General features: G+C 43.9%; 1 protein-coding gene across 1 annotated transcript in view; it reads left to right on the forward strand.

Annotated features, from left to right (window-relative positions):
- The window catches only part of LOC115913994 (M1-specific T cell receptor alpha chain-like), a 134,339-nt gene that overhangs the window by 75,080 nt on the left and 32,546 nt on the right, over positions 1–26,713 (forward strand). The gene's annotated exons all lie outside the window — the stretch shown is intronic.

Genomic DNA, 26,713 nt, shown 5'->3' on the forward strand with positions numbered 1-26,713 from the left:
AAAAATTAATTCCAATTTGATGGTCCTGTCCCTGATTCATCCATGGAGTAAAGCTGCAGAGTGAGCATTGCTGTGGGACAGTGCCACACTTTGGCAAATCTGTGTCAAACCTGCTTTTGCTGACACCTCTGGCAGTGGGGGTTTCATTCACCTAAAGCCCTCAGTTCATGACAGGGTCCCAGATTGTCCCCACTAAGCACTGGCTTTTCGTTTTGCATTGGCAATGCAGAACACGCAGCTTAAGAAAACAGGAGAATAAAAGTGTTTCCAGAATAAATCTCACAACTTGGAGCTTTAGTGCAGTCCAATAGTAAGATTGCCAGTTAATTAGTGCAGTTAATTCCACATAGGGGGACAGAATCTGCAGCTCTGTCACCTGATACGAGGTGAGGAAAGTTCTGTAGGCAAACTGTGCTCCACATTAAAATACCCTCTGTTAAAGCAGCACATTTGCATGAGGAATTATCCTGACATCTGAAAACACAATATTGTCCTGTAAAGGATCCCATGTTACCAAAAGAATGGAGGATGATTATAAGCAGAACCCTTTGGTACAATACACTTTTACAGTATTAGCCTATTCTCCTACATGTTTCCATGTTTGATTGTGCCCACAGCATTTGAAAATCTCCAGGGGTTGAGCCACTGACCCTGGAGACATTCAAAAGCCACCTGGACATGGTCCTTGGCAAACAGCTCCAGACAATCCTGCTAGACCAGGGGACACCCAGTCACCTCCAGAGGTCCCTTCCAGCCCCAATCCTTCTGCATTTCTGTGACACCTTTCTCATACTGGGGGCAATGAGAAGAAGTTCAAAATTTCTTTCTCTACCTTTAGTCAGGGGTTTTGTTCACCTTTGCCCAGGAGGAAAGGAACTGAAGTTTCTTTTCACAGGACTGTTCCAGCACACCAAGCCTGATGAGCTTCACGTCCCAGCAGACTGGGAGCAGCACAGAAGATACACAAAAGATAACGACCATTAATGAACATCAGCTCCAAACATCAGCCCTGGCAGGGTCAGAGACACCTGGTCTGGGAAAAGATCGATGACAGAACCAAGAATGAGAACCAAAATAACATCGAAGGTGAAGGGATCAATAGGAATTCAAATACTACAAACTGAGGAGCTTGGGAGCAATGAACATTGAACCAATGAATTTCTCTGGGTTTTGATTGTATAAGTACAAGGAAACTCTAGTGAAAACCTTGTGTGATGGAAGGATTTTCTCTGCACAACCTGTGCAATGTGTGGATGAAATTATTTCTGTTACACATCTTGGCCAGAATAAAGTAATGCCTTGATTCTCTAACACTAAAAAATGCTGTGGGAGAGATTGGTTTTTCCTGCAGTTTCAGTGACAAGACCAAGCAACTTCAATAAAACATTTTTCAGTAATTTGAGGAAAATTTTCACCTCAAGCATATTTTCCCCCCCCTTGGTGCGTCTCACACACAGAGTGTGGTATCTGACATTTGCCCTGCTCAGCAATTCAAAATGGTGAGAGCTCTCTCCAGTGGAGACAACATTAAAAGCATCCTGAAAGAATAAACCTCTCTCCAAGAGGTCACATGGGAGAGCATAGTGAAGAATGCCATGAGAATGGGCAACACTAAACACCTTTTTGTACCACTGCACCCTTCAGTTTTCTTACACCACATTAAAAATACAATGTAGGAATTCTATTCCTGCAGCTGCTGGTCATAATCTGACCTATCTCTTTTGTGCCCCAAAATCCTATAAACCCTCCTGACAAAATTAGATCTAACTTAAACAGAAACTCATTAGGAGTATGGTTAATTACTTGACTATAACGCAAGTTCTCTTTCTCTTTTTCCCTTATATTTCAGTCAGCAGATGTGATGAGAACTGAAGTAATAAGAACCTGATCTTCCCCCTGCAAATCTATTCAGGACTGGGGAGTGCAGAGCTCCTGGGAATGTTTGTCTTTCGAAAGCACAACTTTGAAAATAGATGTCAATTCTGGGATTTCTGTAGGGAGGGCCTTAGTTGATTCCTGGCTATGCCAAACTCTCTGACAATCAGGGAAATTCCTCTTTTGTGACCTGTATTGAGAGATAATCTGCAAGGAGACAGAGTAGAGACACCCCAGCCTTCATTATAGTGGGCACCTCTAACAGCACTGTGCACACACAATTTTATTTTGATGACAAATAGAGTCTCTGGCCATGGGGTTCTACCTGCCTGGGAGCACTACTAGATCATCCTTGGGACAATATCTTTCTCTAACACTTGACAGGAGCCACCTCCAGAGGCTGAGAGTTTCTGTCCTCTCCCCAAGCCCCTTCTCAGTGCCCACAGCCCTGCACAATATCATCATGGGGAGCTCATATGGGAACATCCACAGGGTTAGGTCCCACAGGCACAGGAACAACCCCAGCAGCATTGGCACCAGTGGCTCCATACCTGATACAACTGATGCTGAGATCAGATTGGTCTGCAGACCACTCTGGGCAGATCTGTTCTTACCTCAACCCTTCACGCCCCACACTGGATGCCAAATAAGGCTGTTGTGGTTTAGGAATGGAATTTCCCAATTTAGAGCTCCCACTGAGCCACTCCAAAGCAAGCCTGAGGCTCTTTCACAGGATCACACAAAGTGTGAATATGGAAAGAGCTTAACAGAAAGATGGGAACCACCCAGGGTGAGAGACACCCAGGAGAGCACCAAGAGCTTCAAGTTGTGCTGCTGGTGCCCCACCTCTCCCCCTCAGTGTTGTCATAGGCAGAGGGAGGGACCAGCAGGGCCTGGGCCTGAGAGCAGTGACAGGGGCCCAGGCAGGGCAGGTGTGGGCAGAGCTGTTGTGCAGGCACAGAGAAGCTGCAGAGAGGCCACTGAGAGCGGGCCTGGCCATGTGGAGTGCCCTGTGCGTGGGCCTCTTGCCCATTGTAGGTAAGTGCAGGCAAGGGCTGCTGGCCCCAGGAGCTGAGCGTGGCCCTGGGCTCTGCAGGGCTCTGGGGAGCTGTGCTGAGCGCTTGCAGCCGGAGCTGAGCCCCGGCTCCAGCTGCCCAGCCGTGCCTGTGGAGCACGGGGAGAGCAGCCCTGCTCCTCTTGTGCCTCTGAGCTCGGCACCTCCATGCCAGCTGCCTCCTCTGCAGCCTGGGCACACGCAGGGCACCTCCCTGCTGCACTCAGATCTCGGGGCCCAGCGCTTTGCCCTGGCACTGGACACTGCTCCTGGGGCACTGCGGCCCCTCTGGCACAGACCAGCTGGGCCATGGCAGCACAGGGCACAAGCCCCACTGCCTGGGACAGCCCTTTGTCTTTGCTCTGCTCACCCAGGGTTAGGGGGTGGACAGGTTCAGGGACAGGACAGTGGGTTCCTCACCATCCTGTCTTGGCAAGGAAAAAGGGATTTGTCCCCCCATGGTGCAAATTCTTCCTGCTTCTTTGAGGAAAATCAGAAAAAGCTTCCTGTCTGACTCGGTGGAACGACATGTGGTGTCTCCTTCCTTGACCTTGCTAGCTTCTACCAGCTCTGCCCATCTGTGTCAGCTGGCTTGCAGATATGACGATTTTGTCCTCCCACAGGTTCAGTGCCAGTCCAAAGCCCCACCAGCATTGCCCTGACCTTTGCTGAATCTTGCAGTAACTGTGGCTTGTTCTTGCTCTCTGCAGCAGTCACTGGCCAGGTGACCTTGGGGCAGCAGCCCAGGGGAGTTACTGTGCAAGAGGGAGATGAAGTAACCTTTGCGTGCCGCATGAAGGGGGGTTCTATGAGCAACTACTACATGTCGTGGTACCGTCAGGGCCCACTGGGCCCAGGAATGGATTTACAATGATGGTACCTATGGAGAAGGTTTCAAGGATCGCTTTAAGGTAAAACATGAGAGCTCCAAGACACAGCTACACACTGCAGATCCGGGCAGTAGAGCAAGGGGATGCAGCAACGTATTACTGTAGAGCAAGAATCACCCTGGAGCAGCTCTGCAGCAGAGTGAACCAAAAACCAGCAGATGGGGAAGATAGATCTCTCAACATTTCTTTCTGGCAGCTGCTCCCCAGGGCTCTTGTCAGGCAATGGCAGGTGCAGGACATGTCCCTCATGCTTGGTGGCACTAAAAGGCACTGGAGGGAGGGCTGCTAGAAGGGCTGGCACCATTGATGGTGCAGGAGGATCTGTGCTGGGAACTGCAGAGGCTCCAGTTTGGAGAAGTGCAGGTTTAGTGCACATTGCCAGGGCTCCTGTCCAGCACAGCCTCATTTCTCCTCGGTGCCTCGGTTGCAGAGCCATGGGATGATGGGGATGTGTTGCTGGAGCTTCCAGAGTGCTGTGCTGGGTGCAGCCAGGCTGTTTAGGAAAGCCACATCACCAGGGATGACATTGCTCTACAGGGTGGCTGCAACAGTGCACCTGACCAAGAAGAAGGAGTTGAGATGTGGTGAGTTGACTTTGGTTGTCCTCCAGGGGCTCAGCAAGCTGCTGTCCCATTGCCCCTCCTCTACTGAACAGGAGGGAAAATACACAATTTATGTTTGTTGGTCCAGATGAGGCCAGGGAGATGTCCCAGCAGTGCCATCATGTGCAAACACATTGACCTGGGGAAAAGGAATGCATGTCAGTGCCAATCAAATCAATATAGGTTAGTGAGAAATAAGAACAAATCATGAAACATCTCCTCCACCTGATCACTGCACAGGGATGGTGAATGTGGCTTGCAATCACTTCAAAACACAATTTCTTTGCCATTTCTTCCTTGTAATTCTCTTCCCTTGTTTCAGTGTGGAGTCCAACCTACGGATGACATTTCTCCAGGAACATCTCCACTGCAGGTTCTTCCCTCTGGCTGCAGTTCCTCACAAACTCCTCCAGCCCAGTGAGTCCTTCCCATGGGGTGCAGCCCTTCACGAACAGACCATGGCACTGTGGCTCCTCTGTGGCGGCACAGGCCCTGCCAGAAAACCTCCTCTGGCTTGGGCTCCTCACTGCATGGGACCACAGCTCCTGCCTGGAGCCTGCTCCAAGGGGAGCTCTCCATGGAGTCACAGATTTTGTCAGTCCATATCCACTTACTCCTGTGTGGGGTCCTGCACTGTCTGCATAGCCAATATTTGCTCCACCACCTATCCCCCACCAGCTGAGAGGGACAAACCCTTGTTTTTCAACCTTGGGCAGCTGGGGAAGGTCTGGTCACTGCTCTGGTCTCTGCAGCACCTCCCAGCCCTCCTTCCTAAATCATCCTCCTTTCTATTGCAATACTGATGCTTAGAAGAATGAGTCCTGCCTGTGACATTGAGATTTCACCTCAGTATTTGGTTTTCTGAAGACCCAGACTACACCAGCTCTTCCCAGCTCAGAATACCCAGGAGCAAAGACAAAACACTGGAAGGGCAGCTCTGCTCAGCTCCTCTGTGGCTCCCATGGAGCCAGATTTGGCCAGGCAGGAGCTCAGCCCAGGAGGGGAGAGGGACAGGCAGGGGCAGAGACTGGAATAGGGACAGGAGAAAGACGAGGAGTAGAGTTAATTTTCCTCCTATTAGCCAGAATGGGACTATGTTTTGAATCTGTGCTGGAAAGAGTTTGTGTAATTCAGGGGTGTTTGTGTTATTGCTGAGCAGTGCTTACATGGAGTCAAGGCCTCTTCTGCTCCTCATTCCACCCACCGCTGAGTAGCTGAGGGTACACAAAATTTGGGAGGGAACACAGCTGGTTCAGCTGACCCCAGATGACCAAAGAGGGATTCCAAGCCATGGGACATCATGCTCAGCATATAAAGATGAGAAAAGCAAGGAATGAGGGGGATACTGAGTGATGGCATTTATATTTCCATGTAGCCATTAAACATGATGGAGCTCTGCTTTTCTGGAATAGGTTGAACTCTTGGCTGTGGATGGAAAGTAGTCAATGAATTCCTTGCTTTGCCTTGCTCACACATACAGTGTTTGCTTTATTCATAAAAGTGCTGAGTTATTTAAATGTGCTGAGTTAAACCCATGACTTTTCTCACTTTTACCCTTCCAATCCTCTCCCCAGTTCAATGAAGTGGAAAGAAAGCAAGCAGATGTGTGGCGCTTAGTTACCACTGGTGGTTAAACCGTGACCAAGAAACACAATGGGCACTGAAAGAGCTGCAGTTTTAACATGGAAAAGTAGAACTGAACCGCATTTGGATACTTCATGAAGTTTAGGGAGTCACAACAACATTGCAGAAGAAAGAGCAGCACTGCACCTGGAATTGCACTGCTAAGATGGACTTTCCCAGGACATGATGAAAAACTCCTTCCCTGCACTCCGAGCTCTGCCTCCAAGTGAATAAACACAGGTGCTCTTCTGCGCGACTGTCCATTCATTTCTTTCTTTACAAGTGTAGGCTTTCATGGAAGACCTAAGGAGACCTGTGCAAATGCATCCATGGGCTTGTTCCTGAGCACAGTGCCTGAGGCATCCCAGACAGGAGTTAGAGATGCCAGAGGGTCAGGCAGTTCTCCCCAGGCTTTGCCACAATTCTCACCTTTGTCTCTGTCATGTGAAAGCAGGAGGCTTCCTCAACCCTGAGTGTGAGGAGATTTCCTTGACCCCTAATGTTTAATTTCTCTGCCAGTGCCCCAGAAAAGCTGAGACCCTTGTGCCCGACCACTCTGTTAGTGTTCAATTAGGGGGGCCCTGCACTGGCCATCCTGTTGTATTGGAGGGCAGCTCTACTGAATCAGTCAGGGAAACACCATCAGAGTGAGGGAGACCCCTCTGCAGGTCTTCTCCTTTATTGGAGTGTGTTCCCTACTGCCGGTGACCCAGGAAGGACACGGACAATTTCGTTCCCTGCTGCCGGTGACCCACACGGACAATTTGGGAACAACTCTCCTGGAACCCCAGGGTGCCTGAGGGAGCATCCCCCACTGCTTGTGGGAAGCCAGCTATCACTGCCCAGCCCAGCTGTTTTCTGCAGCTGCTTCGGCCTTTTGCTGCACTTTAACTCTACACCCCATGTCTGCCCAACCCCCGCTGCTCCTGCCACAATTTCAGAGATTTTGCTACGCTTTGTTTGCCATCCAGGTGTACTCACCTCTGTTGCTCCAGCTCACCACTCCGAGGTTCCTGCTGCAGCACATTTCACCACCAGCCGTGGCAGAGACCAGCCACCCCGTGAGTTTTGCAAAGGGAGCCACCTCCCCTCTCCTCCACCGCCTGAGCCGCCATCGCCTCATGAGGGAGCCGAGCTCGCGCCACAGCGCCCGCTGGGAAGCAGGTAATCGCACCAGCCCTGCGTGGCCGGGAGCCAGCAGCGCCCCTGCTGGCTGAGGCTGGAACTGCACCAAAGGGGAAACCACCGAGAGGGGCCAGGCCTGGGCGTGTGGTTTTGTTTGGTGCTGTTGTTTGTTTGAGTTGTTATTCATGTATTTATTAGTAAATGGATGTTATTCCTTTTCCTACATCTTTGTCTGACAGCCCCATAAAATAATAAAATTATATAATTATATTTATATAATACGTCATAATAATTCAGAGGGAAGGGGGTCATATTTTTCCATTCCAAGGAGTTTTTCACCTCCCCTGGCAGACAGCTCTCTTTCAAACCAAGGCACTGCTCCAGGACACTGATAGCAAAAAGAAAGGCAGAACTGAGCTTTTAAAGGAAAGAAATGCCAGCATGTGTGGCTTGTGGGTGGCTGTGAGCGCAGGTGTTTCTCTGAGGCCACTGGAATAAAATGGGGCTGTTTAACGGCCTGGGAGGTCTCAGTGAGGAGCAGGGTGAGGTCTCACTGCTCTGGGAAGATTTGCCAGGCAGGGCAGGGGATGTGAGAGGCACCTGTGTGTGCCCAGGCCTGGGGCAGGAGGGGTTTAGGGCTTGTTCTCTTTTTCATGCCAAGGGCTTAATGGACTGGAAACATCCCATCAGCACATTCCCCAGCTTTCCTGCAGGACTCAAGCAACAAGGAAGAGAAAAAAATTGACACACACAAGGGAACAGAAGCTGAACAAACCCCTGTTAACAATGGGAAATAGTAGCATTGCTGTTATAATCACTGATTAAAAAATGAGAAACACACCGCTATCCTTGGGAATAACAACAACATAATAATGATAATTTTCCTGCTTTCTATCCAGCTTAACTCCCTCAGACTTTTCAGAGGTGTCATGTAATCACAAAGTTCTCATTTAAAACTCATTATTTCAGATATTATTTTAGATTCTTCCTTGAAAGCCATATGGTGTTTTTTCATGTGGTATGTCAGATCTATAACCACTGAAGGGGTCATGTGACTGTCTGTAAAATCCAATATTCTGTGGAGTGAAAAAGAGACAGTTTTTGCTATGAAATATATCACTGTGGTGTACATAAGCTGGTGGTATCACAATGATATAAACAGAATAGGGACCTGTACAAAAACCCAAAGAATGAAAAAAGGTGATATATTTTAGGAAAGAAAGAAGATGGGTGACTGTAATGTTTAAGAAGAGAAGTAGAACATCCTACATATATTTCCTTTTATCCTGGATACATAAAAGAGCTCATGAAGGTTCTAAAAGTTGGAAGAAAAGGAGAAGTTGAAAATTCTGTAGCCAATCAAGCTAACTTAAATCACTGAACTAATCAAGTAATTTTTTTCCCTTTTCAGTTTACAAAGTAAAAGTACCTCTGGGTGCTCTCATGGACTTGCACTTACGGATAATTAGGCCAACTATCTAGTGATCCATCTCTTGATTTACAACAAGTTTACACAGCATGAAGAAAGATTGAATTATTGGAATACGAAGTATTCCAGTGTGTGAGGAAGATAAATGGACCAGGGACGGCTCTCACATTTCTACCAAGTAAGTGACATTTCTTTATTCCTAAAACTTCATTTAAAATTAATGTGGGGGAGAACAAGGGAATTTAAAGGTTTGGGTTCATTGAAAGGATTTTCAGCTGCAATAATCCCTTGAATGCACTCGCTCCCCAGCCAGCCTTTCAAGCCAAACCCTCAGCTTGGATCTGCTCAGGAACGTTTCCCAGGAACAACTGGGCTCACTCTGCACAGCACCATTATTCCATGATCCCCAAACACCAGCAGGGCTCTGCTTAGCATGTGATAATTTATTCCCACTTTGGGCAGCACTCTGGCCCAAATTTACTCTCCAGTGTCCAATTCTCCAGCAGGCTTGCGCTGACTGACTTGGGGCAGGAATGCAGAGCTCAGGGAAGAGCTCCCAGTATGAGGAGTTTTGAGACAGATCTGTAACTCCTGGTTGGAGAAGTTCTGGTTGGACACTGCCAGCACACTGACAGTGTCCCCAGGTAAGGAATTCCACTGCCCTGGGGACAGAGCAGGAAGGAGGTGAAATAGCCTTGGGCTTAAATTCTCACAAGTGCCTCATAGTCAAGAGCTCCTTGAATGTTCAATGGTTTTCTTTTTCTAGCTAATGACAGGATACTTTCACAGCTTCACAGAGACTCTGGAATTATGTTTGACAGTAAAAGACATTGAACTTAAAGTATCAAAGTCCCTTTTGAGTCTGCTGAAATACTTAATGTGTTGAAGCCAAAGTTTCCAGGATGTGAGCAACCTCCTCCTTTGGGTTCTGAGTTCCTTTGGGAGCTGCTACTTAAAATATGCACTTTAAGGGGTTTACAGCACAGATACTTTACCATGCAATCTTTTGCCAGTTCCTCAAATCAAAATGGCATAAAATAACAACCATTAGTATCACTGTTGAATACTCCAGGCATTTTTTGTTGCGGGCTCAGTAAAGGACAGAGAAGGTTTTCCTTTTGGTTCAGGTTGCATTATTCCAGATTAAACATTCATTAAGAATGCTAAGGCCCATTACTTTCTGGAATAGAGGGCTCTTCCTCTTACTTTATAAGATAAAGTTACTTTATAAGATATATCTGGCTGCAAGTTTAAGCAATCTTCTTTTCTTATTTGTACCTCTAAGGACAAGGAATAATTACATAAAAGACAGTAAATGGGATTGTTACAAATTAGTCACACCTGAGTCTATGTGAGTTTTCTATCACTCAGCACTTGGGCAAGCCTGCAGTAAAATCAATCCTGTCCAAACCATGGGGTTTGTTACATACAGTCCAAAAACTTCTACCCTAGAGGTCGTAGGGGAGAAAACAACTGCATCACAAGATGGTGGCACCACTGTGGAAACACCTTTACCAACACCTTTACCAACGATTTTTCATGCCAAGAATATCACCTCTGGGGAACAGCACACATCTGCTTCAGCAACAGTGGTGGTCTGCATGGACAAGTTCGATAGCAGCATGGTAACAATACTGCCAGGTATGGTTTCGTGGCACACATGCAACATTTTTCTAGGGACAATGTCCTGTGGGGCTTGGTGTTCTTCTCCTGCTAGTGAGCATTGCCCTGGGCAGCCAGGAAATCAGAAAGATATTTGGTATTTCAACAGGGAGAGCTGAAAGATGTTCCAAAGCATCTAAAAGAAATGGTTTCAACTGTTTAACAACTTTGGGAAAAAGAGGGAAGGAACAATCTATTTGATTAAAACAGGAATTTCCCTATGACTACATATTTCACCCTGCAGCAGCAAACTTGCTGCAGCACAACCTGGAACAGCCGATCCAACCACCAACAAAAAGTTCAAAGTGTGGCATGTTTTGAGGTTTTTTACTAAATCCCATTTTATATTTTGTGGTATTGTTTCTGTAGTCCTGAAGGTCATTCAAGGTGCTGAAGGGGCTAGTAGGAGGGTTTGCAACAGCACAGAGCCCTCAGCAAAAGGTGAGTTACCCAAACAGGATGTGACGTTACATTGCTCTCTGGGGGACAAAGGCATGGAAATGTATTTTCTCCAGGGCAGAGGACTCAGAACACAACGCATTCAGCACACACAAGCTGCTGTCCCAAGGTTGCTCCTGCACTTACACACAAGCCCCAGGAAGCAAAAAGCAACAGAGACAGACCCTGGGCTCCCCTGTTGTTGCCATGTCCTCTCTCGGCTGTTCCTTTGCTGCTCTTCCTTTCCCTGAAACTGTCACCTGTGCATTTTCCACTTTCTGTCAAGATCACAACACCAAAACCTAAACCCTCTTTTCTGGTCACTGAGCAGACTGTGAAGAGCAGAGAGTGAATATGCTGTCCATGGCGGTGTTGGGTTTGAGAGTCCTGCTGGCAAAAGGCATCGCCTTCAACACCCTCATGAGCATCAAGCTGTTTCTTTTCTGAGGTAAGGGAGCTCACAGCTTGGTGCCTGGAAAGCCTGGAAGCATATGCCAGGAGTGACTTCCTGTCCCTGTGTATGTCCTTAGCCCCACAAGGAATCAGGCCTATTCATCTGCTCTTGAAGCCATTTCACAGCCCTTGCAAGTATTCTGGCGAAAAAGACAACAACAACCAAACCACACACAAGAAAACCAATTTCCCCCCTCAAAAAGCAATTAAGACAAGCCCAACCTGACTCCCAAAGGACAAAGGAAAAAGCATTTTTCTCTATTCAAAGCTCAGTTCTTAAGGCTGGTTCCCAAATTTGGTTTGCCAGAGAAACTCTGCTATTACCTGAACAGCCTAAGAAATATCTCATTGACTATATCAAGTGGCAGAGCACAAAGCCTGGAGAAAAATCCAGACAAATAAGGATTCAAAGGCAAGGATCCCAAAATAAAAATATGTGGGAGTAAAGAGAAGAAGGGGGAGGATTTTAAAATTAAAGTGTCTGAAGAGCAACAAAAGATAGTCCAGCCTAACTTTTGTGAGTGTATCTGTCCTCATCTGACAGTTATAGAGCAGTGGGTTCATAGGCCCAATTTCATTAAATGTACTTTAAACCTCCCTTTGCTCTTCCAGACATGAGGAATGAAGGCAAGAGGGACCCGAAGAAGAGCAGGAAAGAGCGTGAACCAGCAGCACAAGGGGGTTGAACAAGCAGGGGCAGAGCTGCTGACAGAGACCACCCAGGACACAAGGCAGCACCTTCCCCTGAAGACACGCAACACTGTTCACTCCTGCCTGGCCAGCTGATTTACACTGAAGAGTTTTAAATGGTTTGCTGTTTCCTCTCCTCTGACAACTGAGGAGAGTGGATTTATCTTTATCCTCCTGCTAAGCAGATCCCCCCACTCTTCTGGCATTTGCACACCAGTGTCCAGCCTGCTTCAGTAGCTTTGAAAACTCCAGTGCTCCCTGCAGATCGATGGCCTTTTAAAAGCACCTTTCCCAGGCATGTTGTGTTACTGCCTGTGGAACTGGAGTAGCACTGCTGAGGCAATTCCAGCCCACGAGGTGCCATTTGTAGGCTTGGATTTAGATAGATTTAAGTGTGTATTGCAGATAAGAAGAGCTCTGTAGAATCAGGAGTGATTTAATTCAACCAGACAATGCCAATTTCTTGATTAAGCCTGTATTTCTTCTGCCAAATGTATTGCACGTGTATTTTAGGTTCCTGTAGTAGTGACAAAAATAAAGATGTACTAGGATAAAATGCTGTGGGTTTTCTGTGCTTTCTTTTTTGAAGCCAGGATGGAAATTGCTGAAATCCAACTGCCCTAAAGCCCACTGGGATCAGAAACACAGCTTTGATATTGTAGATGTCCTGTTGACTGAATTTGTCTTTTGCAGCCTTTGTGCAGGGAAGTGTCTCTCTGGCACATTCAGGAGCCTCAGTGAGGAGAGTCCTTGCTGTAGGCAGGAGGGAGGAAAATGCTCCTGTCAGTAGAGAAGAAACCCTGCTCGTTTTTTGCACTCAGGGATAGGAGGAAGGGGCCACCAAAGAAAATAATTTGGGGTGGTTTGATGGAGTGATATTTACCATAGCAACTTGGTTCTTACCTAACAGAGCCCAGCCCACACCTTCCCCAGCTCATGCCCCTCTCACAAGCTACAGGCAGGATGCTGTGGTCACCATTTCTGACTCAGTCACACCAGGCAGCATTAACCCTCCCCTGTGTTTGAAAACACAAGTTAACCACATCCTGAAGGGGAGATAAGGCTTTGCTCCCCCTGCCTGAGCTCCTGCAGCCCTCAAGAGAGCCTCTGCACAGGACACAGCAAGGGTTGCTGCACTCAGCTTGCTCAGCTCACACCCTCAGGCCCTGCAGACACCCAGAGAAGAGCCCCAGCCCTTGCAGAAGCTCTGTGAAATTTGCGTGGCAAATCCAAATCCAGTGAAATGCACATTTAGTGCACTCTCCCACCAGAACATCAATCAGGGGGAGCCCTTCACCAATATTTCTATAGTGATTTTCAAATGACACCCAGAACCTTTTTCTCAAGCACTCCAGACCTGTTCCCAATCTCTCAGGCAGATTTCTATTTTGAGAATATTCCCTTAGACAAAACCAGTGGAATCAGATGCACTGGAAGGAAAGGTTAATGATTAAATGCTGTTGTAATCCCTTAGTCATAAATTCTTGATGAAGTCTGGGACTAGGATTGGATCCATCCACATCTCCTCTAGAAGGAGTTTAGAAAGCAGGGGAGTCCTTTCTGCACCTCATATCTCAGTGGGAGGGATTCCTTTTACAGCTCTGCCCCTTTCTTGCCCCCAGTCTCCACATCAATCTTTCAAAAAATTAATTTCAATTTGATGGTCCTGTCCCTGATTCATCCATGGAGTAAAGCTGCAGAGTGAGCATTGCTGTGGGACAGTGCCACACTTTGGCAAATCTGTGTCAAACCTGCTTTTGCTGACACCTCTGGCAGTGGGGGTTTCATTCACCTAAAGCCCTCAGTTCATGACAGGGTCCCAGATTGTCCTCACTAAGCACTGGCTTTTCACTTTGCATTGGCAATGCAGAACACGCAGCTTAAGAAAACAGGAGAATAAAAGTGTTTCCAGAATAAATCTCACAACTTGGAGCTTTAGTGCAGTCCAATAGTAAGATTGCCAGTTAATTAGTGCAGTTAATTCCACACAGGGGGACAGAATCTGCAGCTCTGCCACCTGATATAAGGTGAGGAAACTCTTGTAGGGGAAATGGTGCTCCACATTAAAATACCCTCTGTTAAAGCAGCACATTTGCATGAGGAATTATCCTGACATCTGAAAAAACAATATTGTCCTGTAAAGGATCCCATGTTACCAAAAGAATGGAGGATGATTATAAGCAGAACTCTTTGGTACAATACACTTTTACAGTATTAGGCTATTCTACATGTGTCCATGTTTGATTGTGCTCATAGAGCCTTTGAAAATCTCCAGGGGTTGAGCAACTGACCCTGGAGACATTCAAAAGCCACCTGAACATGGTCCTTGGCAAACAGCTCCAGACAGTCCTGCTAGAGCAGGGGACACCCAGTCATCCCCAGAGATCCCTTCCAGCCCCAATCCTTCTGCATTTATGAGATATTTTTCTCATATTGTGGGCAATAAGAAGTTCAAACTTTCTTTCTATACCTTTAGTCAGAGGTTTTGTTCACCTTTGCCAAGGGGGAAAGGAACTGAAGTTTTTTGCTAAGGAGTATTTCAGCACTCCGGGCCTGAGTAGCTTAACATCTTAAGAGACCATGAGTAGCACAGAAGATACACAAAATATAACAACATAAACCAACATCAGCTCCAAACATCAGCCCTGGCATGGTCAGAGACATCTGGTCTGGGAAAGATAGATAAGAGAACGAAGAATGAAAACCTCAGTATCACTGATGGGCAAGGGGTCAGAAACCAACGGGAAACCAAACACTAAAAATTGTTGTCACAAACAAGAGTGTTTGAAATTGATTAAAATATCTCTGTCAAGTGTATGAGCAAAAATCAGATTTCATACTAAGCAACAAACAGGACAAGTTACTACTATTACAGGACAGCTAAGGCACAAGGAAAAACAAGCAACAGCAAAACCAAACAAAATCCACACAATCAAAACAGAAATGAACTGTGAACTCTCTAGGGTTGTGTGTGTGTATGTGGGGCTGTGTGCATGTGAAAAGACACTGCATGCAAATATGAAAAGGAACATGGCCTAAAAGCTTAATAGCAGCACTCAAACTTCACAGTTCTTTAGCTTAACTTATACCTCAAGTCTAGTAATTTAACATGGGGAAAGCACTTAACTTACACCCAACTTAACGTGAACTTTATAGCTTAACCTCAACAATCAAAACACTTCACAGCATTTAACCTAACTTATACATACAACTTCAGTTCAAACTTAGCATCTTAACAAAAGGATATTTAGCAAAACTTATATTTAACAGCTTAGCAAAAGAACAACAATTAGCAGCACTTAAGTAAACTTCTAACTTAACTTTACCTACAGAACTGAATACTTAGATATCTGAGGTGCTTAAATATCTAAAAAAACAGTATTTCTCTCATATTTGCTCTAGCAAATGCACACAGAGAGAAACAGTTAGTGAAGCAAGGTACCTGTGACAATTCCCCTCAGAGGTCAGTGAAATACTCAGTTTTGCATCTCCAATGGGTGAAGGATTGGCCCTGGAGGAGTGAGGATGAAATGGTTCCTGTTGCACATCCTGGCCAGAACAACATCCTGGCCAGAATAAAATAATGCCTTAATTCTCTAAAATTGTTGGACAGCTTTCAGTTTTTCCACAGTTTAGATGACAAGACCACCCACAATAGGAACTTCAATAAAACTTTTAAAGTAATTTTAGGAAAATTTTCACCTCCAGCACCGCATAAGTATTTTTACTTCTCCTTGGCGCATCTTTGCTGGGGGCTAGGATTTTAAATTTTGTTTATTTCTCTCATGGAATCTTGTCTCATTTGTTTTTAAGAGACAAGAAGGACTGGCACTTAAGAGAGACAAAAGATGTAACCAAGTGGGAGGGGAAGGAGTGAAGCTGGCTGCACTGTCTGTCTGAGGGGCATTCTCTTGGGAAGGGCAGAGATACCTCGAGATTTTGGGCTGGGGACAAGGGCACAGCTTGTAGCTCTCTCTTGCTATCAGCATTGGGGGAGAACAGACAAGCCGTTTCTTGCTGTGGGGAGAATTCACTGCCACTGCCAAAGTCCAGCTCTGTACTGCTTCTTCCTTACTGTGGGTGAGCCTTTGCTCATAAGAACATTATCGACTGGGACATTATCAGCACCCTTCCTCATTAGAAAGGACCCTCAGCATCTCCTTGGGGTGAGGAGGAGGGGGGAGTATGGGACTCCAAGCCCCAGAGCCACCTCTGAAGGACTTTCTCTAGGCCGTGTTCAGAAGCCAGGCTGTCACTGCCCAGCCCCGCTACTTCTCAATGCCACAGCTCTGGGTTCTCCCCTGCACTGTAACCCCACAGACCCTGCCGGCCAGGACATCCCACAGCTCCTTCTACAGTGCGGAGCTTCAGATACATTTTGTTCCTGCCCCCCTCAGGGATCTGCTTGCCTCTGCTGCTCCAGCTGCCGCGCTGAGCTTCCTGCCACAGCTCCATTTGCCATCCAGAGGGGCACCACGGCCGCTGCTGCAGCACATTTCACCACCCTCAGTGGCACTGAGACCGGCTGATCCCCGTGAGTTTTGCAAAGGGAGTCACCTCCCCTCTCCTCCACCGCCTGAGCCGCCATCGCCTCATGAGGGAGCCGAGCTCGCGCCACAGCGCCCCCTGCTGGCGGGGGGAATCATCGCACCCGCCCTGCCTGGCCGGGAGCCAGCAGCGCCCCTGCTGGCTGTGCCCGGAACTGCCCCAAAGGGGAAAGCACCTGCAGCCGAGAGAGGCTGGGACTGAGTGTGTGGTTCTGTTTGGTGCTGTTGTTTGTTTGAGTTGTTCTACATAAATTTATTAGTAAATGACTGTTATTCTTTTTCCTATATATTTGTCTAAAAGCCCCATATAATAATTTATATAATTATATTTATACAATAAGTTATAATAATTCGGAGGGAAGGGGGGTCATATTTTTCCATTCCCAGGGAAGTTCTCACCTCCCCTGGCAGACAGCTGTCTTTCAAACCAAGACACTGCTCCAGGACATTGATAGCAAAAAGAAAGGCAGAAGTGAATTTTTAAAGCAACAAAATGTCAGCATGTGTGGCTTGTGGGTGGCTGTGAGCACAGGCTGACAAGGTGTCTGGTTCTGTTTGGTACTGTTGTTTGTTTGAGTTGTTATACATAAATTTATTAGTAAAGGACTGTTATCTTTTTCCCATATCTTTGCCAGAAAGCCCCTTAATTTCAAGGTTATAATAATTTGGAGGGAAAGGGGTCATATTCTCCATTCCAAGGGAGGTTCCCACCCTCCTTAGCAGACACCTGTCTTTCAAACCCCAAGAGTTTCACACAGAGAGTGTGATATCTGACATCTGTCCTGCTGAGCAACTGAAAATGGTGAGAGCTCTCTCCTGTGGCAGAAAGCATTAAAAGCATCCTGAAAGAATAAACCTCTTTCAAGAGGTTACATGAAAAAGCATCGTGAACAACAAGGGAATCTGAATAGCAGGGAGAATATTTTGCTCACTGGCAAACTGAAAACTGTATTTAGAGTGAAACACTAAACCCCAGCTGCAAGGCTGGTGTTTGGGAGGAAGGGTGGGCATATATTTAAAAAGATATTCAAAGCAAACCTCAAAAATTCTTTGAGTTTTAATTTGCTAGAAGTAATTCAAATACATGGAATGAGATTTAAAAATATGCCCCCTCCCTTTTTTTCTTTAAATTGGATTTCCTCATAATATTCTTTTTAATCTCAACATTTTACTTGAGAGGGTAAACCAGACTGTTTCACTGTCTCTTCATATAAACCTTTTGACATGCTTTGATAAGATGATAAATGTATTTTTTCTTGTTTTTTACTTAAACAGTATCAAACTCCATTATAATGGACAAAATAGCTTTTTTTAAATAGCTTTTTGTGCCACTGAATCCTTCTGTTTTCTTAGACAGCATTAAAAATACAATGTAATAATCATATTCCTGCATTTGCTGGGTATATTCTTACCAGTGTGTTCTGTTTCCCCTAAATACTAAAAAGTTCCTGCTAAAATTAGATCTACTGATGTAAACTGAACTTCTTTCTCTGATCTCTCCTGCTCTCTTCTGGCCAAAGTGTTTATTGTTCTCACAACACTTTCAAATTTATGAAATCCAGCAAATAGCTCAAGCAGGAGGAAAAAAAAACCAAAAAAACCAACCAATCAAAGAAACCACCCAAACCCCACAAGAAGTGTTGCGCCTCCACATGCCACAAATTAAACTTCTTCGCTCTTCTTTTGCTCTTCTTCTGCCCCTGCCAGCAGGTGAAGTTGGAAACTCTTGCTAAGTGATACAGAGGCTTGGAAAGCCCAGGATCAGGAAAGTGAAAGCTGAAAAACTGCATTTGAAGGTTCAAACTAAAGCAGGATTACATCTGGCAGTGATTTGTAACAGAAGAAATGGAGTAGAATACAGGCAGCACTTGCAGCACTGCTTTCAAATTTCCTCAGTATTTCTAAAGGAGTTTTAAACAACAAACTATTCAAGGAATTGGTGGTAAAAATTTCCTGGGCTGGAGGAAAGATGTCTTGATGGGGTTAAGGAATGGGTTTGTGCCCCAAGAAGCTGTTACACCTAAGTCTTCCAAAGGTGTGGATGCCTGGCTAAGCAAGCAGCAAGTCTGAACCAGCAAGGAATGCAACCCAATCTTCTGGCTTCAGGCAATGAAGATGTTGATAAGAAAATGAGGGAATACAAGTGCCAGAGTGCCTGGAGCCCAGGATAAGGATATTGTGAGGAAGCTGCTGATATTTTCATGATATTTTCCTGCAGCTGAGGTGCCCTCAGGAGCTCCAGTCCTTGTATGTCTGCCGAGGAGTTTCTCACTGGGGCTTCTCACATCAGGTTCTGCTTGTGCACCTGGCTTTTTCTGCCAACAGGTGAGTCTGTTTGCATGGCACAAACATGTGGACATGATACTTCTTTAATTTAATCCGTCTGGGAATTCAGGGGCTGTGCTTTGGAGCTGTCTCCTTTAGGCATCCCCATACCAAGGGTGTGCTTTGAACAGCGGTAAGGGGTCTAAAGGAACAGGCAACGAGGGGAGGGTGGGACTCAAAGGACAGCCTCAGACATGGTCACTTGCTGTGGCACTCTGGGAAAACCCAAATTATCCTTTGGTGGATAATTCACTCTATAAACCAGGACACAGCTGTTAAATCCCTTAAATCTTGTTCTGTAGCAAAGCGGTGCAGGGATGTGGAAGAGGATGGAATGATTTAAATACACTGAACTGCTCTGTCCTTGTCTTTAAATTATTTTGAATTAATAAAGGTTTTTCTATCTATTTTATATAAATATATAAAGTTTTCCAATTATATATGTTATAGTAGCATCAGTGGGAGAGTTCCCATTTGTTGAGCAAGTTTGTGTATTTGGAAATCTGGGTGAGACATTTAAAGCTCTTCAGTGATGTGATCTGCTGCTTTTCAGCTCTTTTTCCTTCCTCATCTCAGCCAGTTTTTAGCTGAAAATATTGGTAGGGATTGCACATAGGGGATGGCTTGGAAATGTAATTAAATTGTATAGAAATAATTTGTAATTTGAACAATAACCATTCCTCCCTCCCTTCCCTTTACTTCCTTCCTCACTGTGCTGTACAGTAATTTTGGGAATGGCACTTGGGAAAATTCCAAATGCCAGTTGTGCTGTGGCTGACCTACAGAGAAAAACTCACCTGGACATGGTGAGGAGGGATTATTTTGTGACACTGGGAGTTACTGCTGAGCAGGAACCACAAACACTTCAATTTAGCCCGGATAAACCTGAGTAAAGACAAAATCCTGGCTGTTCTTGCCAGCCAAGAAGAAAATATCAGCAGCTGCTGGTTCTAATTGTTTCCTTTTTCTTATTTTCTGCAAGTAAATGTACTTTGAGACTGCTTGACTGGAGTGGAAGTGATGGACTGAGCTATTCTGGAAGGGATGCCCAGATTTTTTCAGCTGATCCTGAATATCCATGTTTTTCTGCCGTACAGAGTGGGACACAGAGCAATTACATTACTGGGAAAAGTAAAAGTTTTAAATAAATCTTCTTTTTGATCTAAGGAAAATCTGCATGTATTCAGTTATTTTAGAAACCAGCACAGAATTATTGATTTCATCACAATCATGTCAGTTAGCGTAGTTAACACACCAAGAAAAGAGTGTCTGGTTTTAGAGCTGCTGATATTTTCATGGATCTTTCACAGCTTTAAATATTTAATCCCTGCCTATAATTCTCAAATCACTTTAAAACAAGCATTAGAATTGCTTTCATGTGATAAGGAATAGTTAAAAATCATAATGGGCTACAGAAATATCTTAAAATCCATGAGAGGAGGGAGGAGGAGTTTTTGTAAAGGGTGGAGCTGCTGTGGGCACACTCATTGAGACACTCCAGTTTGTGTCTGGATTTCAGCTGACAGTGGTTTCAGGTGAGCTGCTCCTCTTTGGCTGGAGAAATGTGGGGATGATATTTCCATTTATTCCCATTTACAATTCCAAAATGGGGAAAAAATGACAGAAGCACAAATCACTTCCCTGCCAACTACAGTTTGGGGAAATAAGATATCAGTAAAATTAGGATAATTAAGATAGTCAGATGTTAAGATAAGGAATTAAGATAAACAGATACTAAGATTAAGGAATTAAGATAATCAGTAAAATCCTGCTTACAGTAATTTCTTTCAAATCTTTTGTCTAATATAGCAATGAGGCATCTCCCCTGAGATATCATTCAGAACAGAAAATGTAGCTGAGTAAGAGTGGAAAAAACACTGCAAATGGATGGATATAAGCAAATTATATCACATTATTCTTTGTGCATTTAGATGAACTTAATACAAAGAGATGACCATTAATTTAATTTTTATTACTTTATCTTTTATTTTCCTTTAAATTTTTTATTTATTTTAAAATGCCTTTTTTCTTTTTATTATTTACATTTTCTTTTGATTCAAGTTCATTTAACATTTGAAGGCCAGTAGCAATAAATCAGATGTTTTCAGTTTGATGCCATTCTGCAAATTCTGTCCTATTTCTGGCTGGACAAACTGGTTGTGGTTGCCAGCCCAGTGTTCCATGAGAAAGGGTTGGGAAGCTACTGCCTGTTCAGAGACACCATGCAGAATGGTTTGTCCTGTGTGGAAAGGTTTGAGGTTACATTTCAGAAAGGAAAATTGGGATTAAGATCTTCCAATGGGTTTTTTTTCTGTACATCAGCAATTTGAAAAAGATCTAGAAGCAGTGCATGAGGTGAAAAATGAATGACATGCATCAGTCTGCTTTGCTTTGCTTCTTTTTTAACTCAATTATTTTACAAATCTTTTTATGGTACTGAAAACACTTGTGGCAAATACCAGCTTACTTTTTGTCAAAAATGTCTCACACTAAAACCCACTCAGCATAAGAACTTCTGAGTTTGTTTGTGGGGTTTTTTTGTCTAAAAGCTTATTTCTCCTTAAATATGAGGAATATACAGAGTCCAAATGTGGGAAAACATCTCCATGAAATCTCTTGATTTACAGCTAAGCTAAACAGGAGAAAATCCGGGGTTTTTTACTCAGGAAATCATCAGCAGAAACCCAGTGTCCCTGAAGTCAAGGTTACCAATTTACACTGCTTTCAGCACAGGTTAGTGATTTATCTCTCAGCAGCACTAGAGCAGCCCCTACAGCCCCATCGGGTGAAAAACAGGTGTTTTTGTAGTTTTATAGTGAAATTCTAATGGAGAATTCTGAGAGAGAAAGTGGTTGGAGCATGGACAACATGTGGTTGTCACAAACGGCTTTTCTACGTGGAGTTAATTGGAATTATACTCAGAAGCGCCTTAAAGAAAAAGGTGTTTTACACCAGGCTGAAACAAGTGATTCTTCATGTTTGAGTTGTGAGAACTCAGTAAGTTTCGAGTTCAGGTTATTGCAAAATTTCTTGAGCTTTTGGGAAGTTTCTTACAGTTGTGATATACCAGTTTTGAGAAAATAAATTTCTGTCAAGGAAGAGCTTAACAATAAAGTCAAGGAATTCTGAAGAACAGTAAAGAAGCTGATCGTTCCAGAGTAGCTATGAACCAACAGTAAAAGTTTCCTGGAATTGTGTGGCTGCCACAGATTTTTGAAATAATAGTTCAGATTGGCATTTTGAGGTGGTCTTGTAATAATTCCCACAGCAGTGGGAATGTTGGAAATGGCAATTCACTCAGCTTTGGCACAAGGATTGTTCTGAGGGTAAATCTAAGTGAGTATAATACAAGAGGAATAAGGAAAAAACAGTGTGAAGGAAAAAGAATTTTCTGAGTATATTCCACTCTTCTGTTTGCATGTAAGTTGTCATTTATTGATGTGTAGCTGGTCTTGTGTAGGTTCGAAAAAGAAAATACTGTATTTGGGGGCTGCAGTGCCAGTTTCTAGAAATCTGTGTGCATCTGTTGGAATGCAAATAGAGGCAGAAATAGATGAGATGATCTGTAGACTACCTGTGTATTATTTTAGTTATACAAGAAGATTATAGAAGTGTTTGTGGTTTTGTTGTTGTTTAGTTTGGTTGGTTTTGTGGTTTACTGTTGTTTCATTGGTTAGTTTTGGTTTTTTTTCCCCGGACCTGGAAATGTGAGAACAAAGGCAAATTCTTATCTTAGAAAGGAATAAATCTTTAAGACTTCACCATGATTTTGGTGCTGTTCAGGGGTTGGGGACACTTGGATGAGGAGTTTAGTCGGTTTTGATGTTGCAGGCTGGTGGAAGCTGGGATAAGATAAGCACTAACTGAGGCGGATGGATAAAGTGCTGTAGGAAAATTCCACTCCTGTCTTGCTTTTTCCTGTTCATCTTGCTCACAGTTAATTATTCTGATTTCTACAGAATAAAAACCTCGATTTGAAACCTTTGATTTGAAACCTTTGCTGCTGTCACAGGAGGATGGGCTGGCGGGATAGGATCCCACAGCTCTGGGATTCACTGTTTGGAATTGTCATGAGGATTTTTTTCCAAGCACTTCAATCATAGAATTATTTGGGTTGGAAGGGACCTTAAAGATCACCTCACTCCAATCCCCTTCTCCAGACCTCATCACCTTCCCTAGGTCAGGTTCTGACCTAGAAAATTTGAGAAGAAAAACTCAGAGATCTGTGAGCACACATCAAAGCTGGAAATCTCCTTTCACTCAGAAGCTGCTGCCAGCAGTTTTGGTAAAGCTCTTTGTCACTGTGAAACTCTGCAGGTAGCTACAACAAGCTGACTTTTGGAAAAGGGACAAAACTCTCTGTTTATCCAAGTAAGTGCCAGAAATGTATCAAAACCTGGACTTTGTAATACTGTCTGGGTTTGAAAAGACAGGTGTCTGTTTAAGGAAGGCAGGAGCATGTCTTGAAATGGAAAATGTAAATTCCTTCTTTCTGAGTTATTATAATTTTGAAGAATTTTTGCACGTCCTTACCTGACCTTGATCACTGAAATCTATTGATGGAAATTTTCTTGAGTGTCTTTATCTTCCAACAAATTTTCTTAGATTTTTTTGGCATCCTGCAGTTTTAGTGTTCAGAAAATATCAGTGTACATGGATTTTCATCGCCAGGTAGACTATCAGACTATCAGTAGGAGCAAGTAAGAACTTAGTGGTTTTTAAAAGTACCCATTTTTCATTTAGCTGTGGGTGAAATGAATGCAAAGCAGCTTTCATTTCAACTGCAGTGGCTCAGAGTTTTGGATGAGAATATTCCTGCCTGTGGGATTGGATGTGGCACAAGCCTTTAAGAGAAGGAGAAGAAATTTGCTGCAGTGTGTTTTGGCGATGCTCACAGGGAGCGGCTTCTTTTAATTTTAAGCCAGACACATTTCCCAGCAAATGTGGTAGAAACTCAGTAGAAATTGACTCCTTTAAGGTTTTTATTACTGCACACATCATTATTCTAAATTCTGCCTGCAACTGGTAATTCACCTTCACAAATGGAAATAAGGTATTGAGGAAAAAATGTTGGTTTTTTTTTTCCTCATGAAGGATTGCCTTATAATTGTTTTTATGGCTGAAAGTAGGCATACAGTTAAGATGGAAGGATAATTACCCCTTGGTGAAAAAAAAATCAGTTTCCAGTTTAAAGGGGAAAGAAAAGGAATGGATACATCCAATTAGGTGTAACAGGTTGATGGTGATGTCTCTAGCTAAGGCATGAGTCTTATTCCAGAATAAATTATGGATATTATCATTTACCACTCCCAATTTTGTTTAGTTGGCTTCTCTTCTAGCAAAGGAGGAGTTAAAAAGGCAAATGTATTTCTTTGGATGGTTTTTGCAAAGCACTTTCTGGCTGTGTGAACACAGGAAACTTTGGGAAATTAACTTTCGGACAAGGAACCAGAATTATTGTAAAACCAAGTAAGTGAAGAGGGATAATTTAATAATTACACTTCTTTTTTTCTAAATATTTAATTTGGTTGAAGGTTTAAGAAATCTTATCTCTGTTCTGGTGAGTCCATAAGACTGAAAACCTTTTCATTATTGATTTTTCTTAACCCTTCTCAAATGTACTATGTTACCAGGGCAGTGGCATAGAATGATTTAGATAAACATTTTTTGTTCTTTTATAATCGATATATTGACACAATAATGATTGCAGAGAAATGCTGCAATACTAAATACTGGGGGTTTTCGTACCCATGAAATACCTTAAATTGGGGAAAAAGGTGAAATAGAAGACTTGTTTGCTTTTACAAACCCAAAATACATACTGAAGTGAGCAGAAAAATATTAAACCCTGCTACGTATGATAAGATTTAGTTTAGCAAAATTTTAAACAGCAGAAATAAATTGCTGTGGATATCGTCATCAGCAGAGCAAGACATTTTGCTTCACACTGGCTTCCACAGTGGAACAGATTCCACAGAATCTGCTCAGTTCCTCTGCAGTGGTTTTTACAAAGACCCTTCTCACTGTGTGTCTACTGGTGACAGGAAGGTCACTTTTGCTGGAGGAACTCATCTGCTTGTGCTTCCAAGTAAGTCTTTCAGGAAAAACAGTGTTGCAGCATTTGTTTTCACTCAAAAATGGTCTTTTGTCACATGCCAGCTCCAGTGAGAGCCCGTTCTGTGCTGCCCCTGAGTCCTCAGCAGAGCTGGATGCAGAAATGTTCTTGTGCTCTGCTCCAGGGATCTTCTCTGGAATGATGAATTCAGATTCCTCCTAGAGCCTCACAGAATAAGCAGACAGGATAACTGCAAGTGTCTGTTCAATTCTGGATGCTTTTTATAAAGGAGTTTGTATTCAAGTCTCCAGAGCTGGGTTTTCACACCCGAGCCAATATCTGACAAAGTGCACAGACTTTTTCAGGGGCTAGGACACATTTCCTACCCATTCACAGGTTTGGGCAGTGCTACTTCAAAACTGCTGCATTGTTTGGGAAAGTTCAGCAATCAATATGTAATTGGAAGTCATTAGACTTCCCATCTGAAATTAAATTTAAATTAAAAGTCATCTCCTTCTACCAGGCTGAATGACTTTGTTGTCCATTGAAATCCAGGATCAAATTGGTACTTGGGAGGCAGATATACCTGAGAAACAGAAATTAGTAAAGTAAAATGAACTTTCTTTTCACTTTGTAGAAAGAAATCAGAACAAACCTTTGTTCATATGCAAATCTCCAATTTGCAGTCAAAATTTAAATAAAATAACTGAGGAAGAAAGGAAGAAAACCAATCCAGACAGCATTCTCAGTAAAATTTTTATGTACATCTGGCTAGTTGGTTCTGGGTTTTTTCCCATTTTGAACTGTGAAAGGCACAACATGTTCTTTATAGGCAGGTCCTGTGGCTCACAGCATGCTTGTAGATTAGTTCAGAGATGACTTTTGTAGAGAACTCTCAGGCAGTGCAGCTGCAGGAGGGAGAAAGCAGACGTTTGGACAGGGGACACAGACAGTTGTGATAAGTGTAGTCTGGTTAAGGAAGCAGCTCTTTTTACCTGTTTACCTTCCTACTCTGCCAGATATTTTGCAAATGTGCTCAGCTCCAATTACTGGTCCATCATGCAGATCCTCAGAGTGTAATTCTTCTTCAGTTGTGATGATCTCAAATGCTGCAGCTGTCTCACACTTGGTTTTGCTGCCAGGGTTCTATAGAGATCAGGCTAAATATCTTAGTAAGTCCCCATTCCTGACTTGTCATCAGAATGGTGTTTTCTGACAGATTTTGCCTTGGATTCACAGGTGAGAAACTGTGGTTTTGCTGAATTCTGTGAGAAGCATTTCTCTTTTCCAAATGTCAGGAAGTACTGAAGGAGGGGGGAACACTGGTAATGAAAAGTGGTATGTAGAAAATGACAGGAAGAAACCCAAGGCTCACCCAAGTGAGCACCACAATGTGTAGGTTAATTCAGCTACAGACTTGTTTTTACCTGGATTTTTTCAGGATGCAGTGAGTGATGTGTGCCCTGACTGGGTCCAGGAAGGAGACCTACGTGGGGTTGCATTCAGGACATCATCATTCTTGCATTTCTGAAAACCTCCCATAAGCAATTCATCCACCTAAACATGTGTGGAACAACTCAGGATATGCAAGGAAGAGCTGAAATGGGCATATCCATCACAGAAACTCGTTAGCAGGATGGTTAATTACCTGACTGCAAGGGCAAGTCCTCTTTCTCATCTTTGTATTTCAGTGAGCAGATGTTTTCTGAATTCTTAGTGAGGAACAAGGAATGGAGGCTTGCAGCAAGGCTGGAAGTGTTTTCCCATCTGGATAGATTACAGAATTTAAATATTTTATTGAGATGCCAAGTGTATGCCTAGATTTTCGTTGCCAGGTTCAGTAAATCTGGGAGGGGATTATCTGAGTTCCCTCCTGTCCAGAAACCATCACAGAGCAGGAGTTTTCCTGGTTTGGGTGTATTTGCAGAACAGGAGGGTTTTTGCA

The sequence above is a fragment of the Camarhynchus parvulus genome, chromosome 27 (genome assembly GCF_901933205.1).
Source record: "Camarhynchus parvulus chromosome 27, STF_HiC, whole genome shotgun sequence".
Taxonomy (NCBI): domain Eukaryota; kingdom Metazoa; phylum Chordata; class Aves; order Passeriformes; family Thraupidae; genus Camarhynchus; species Camarhynchus parvulus.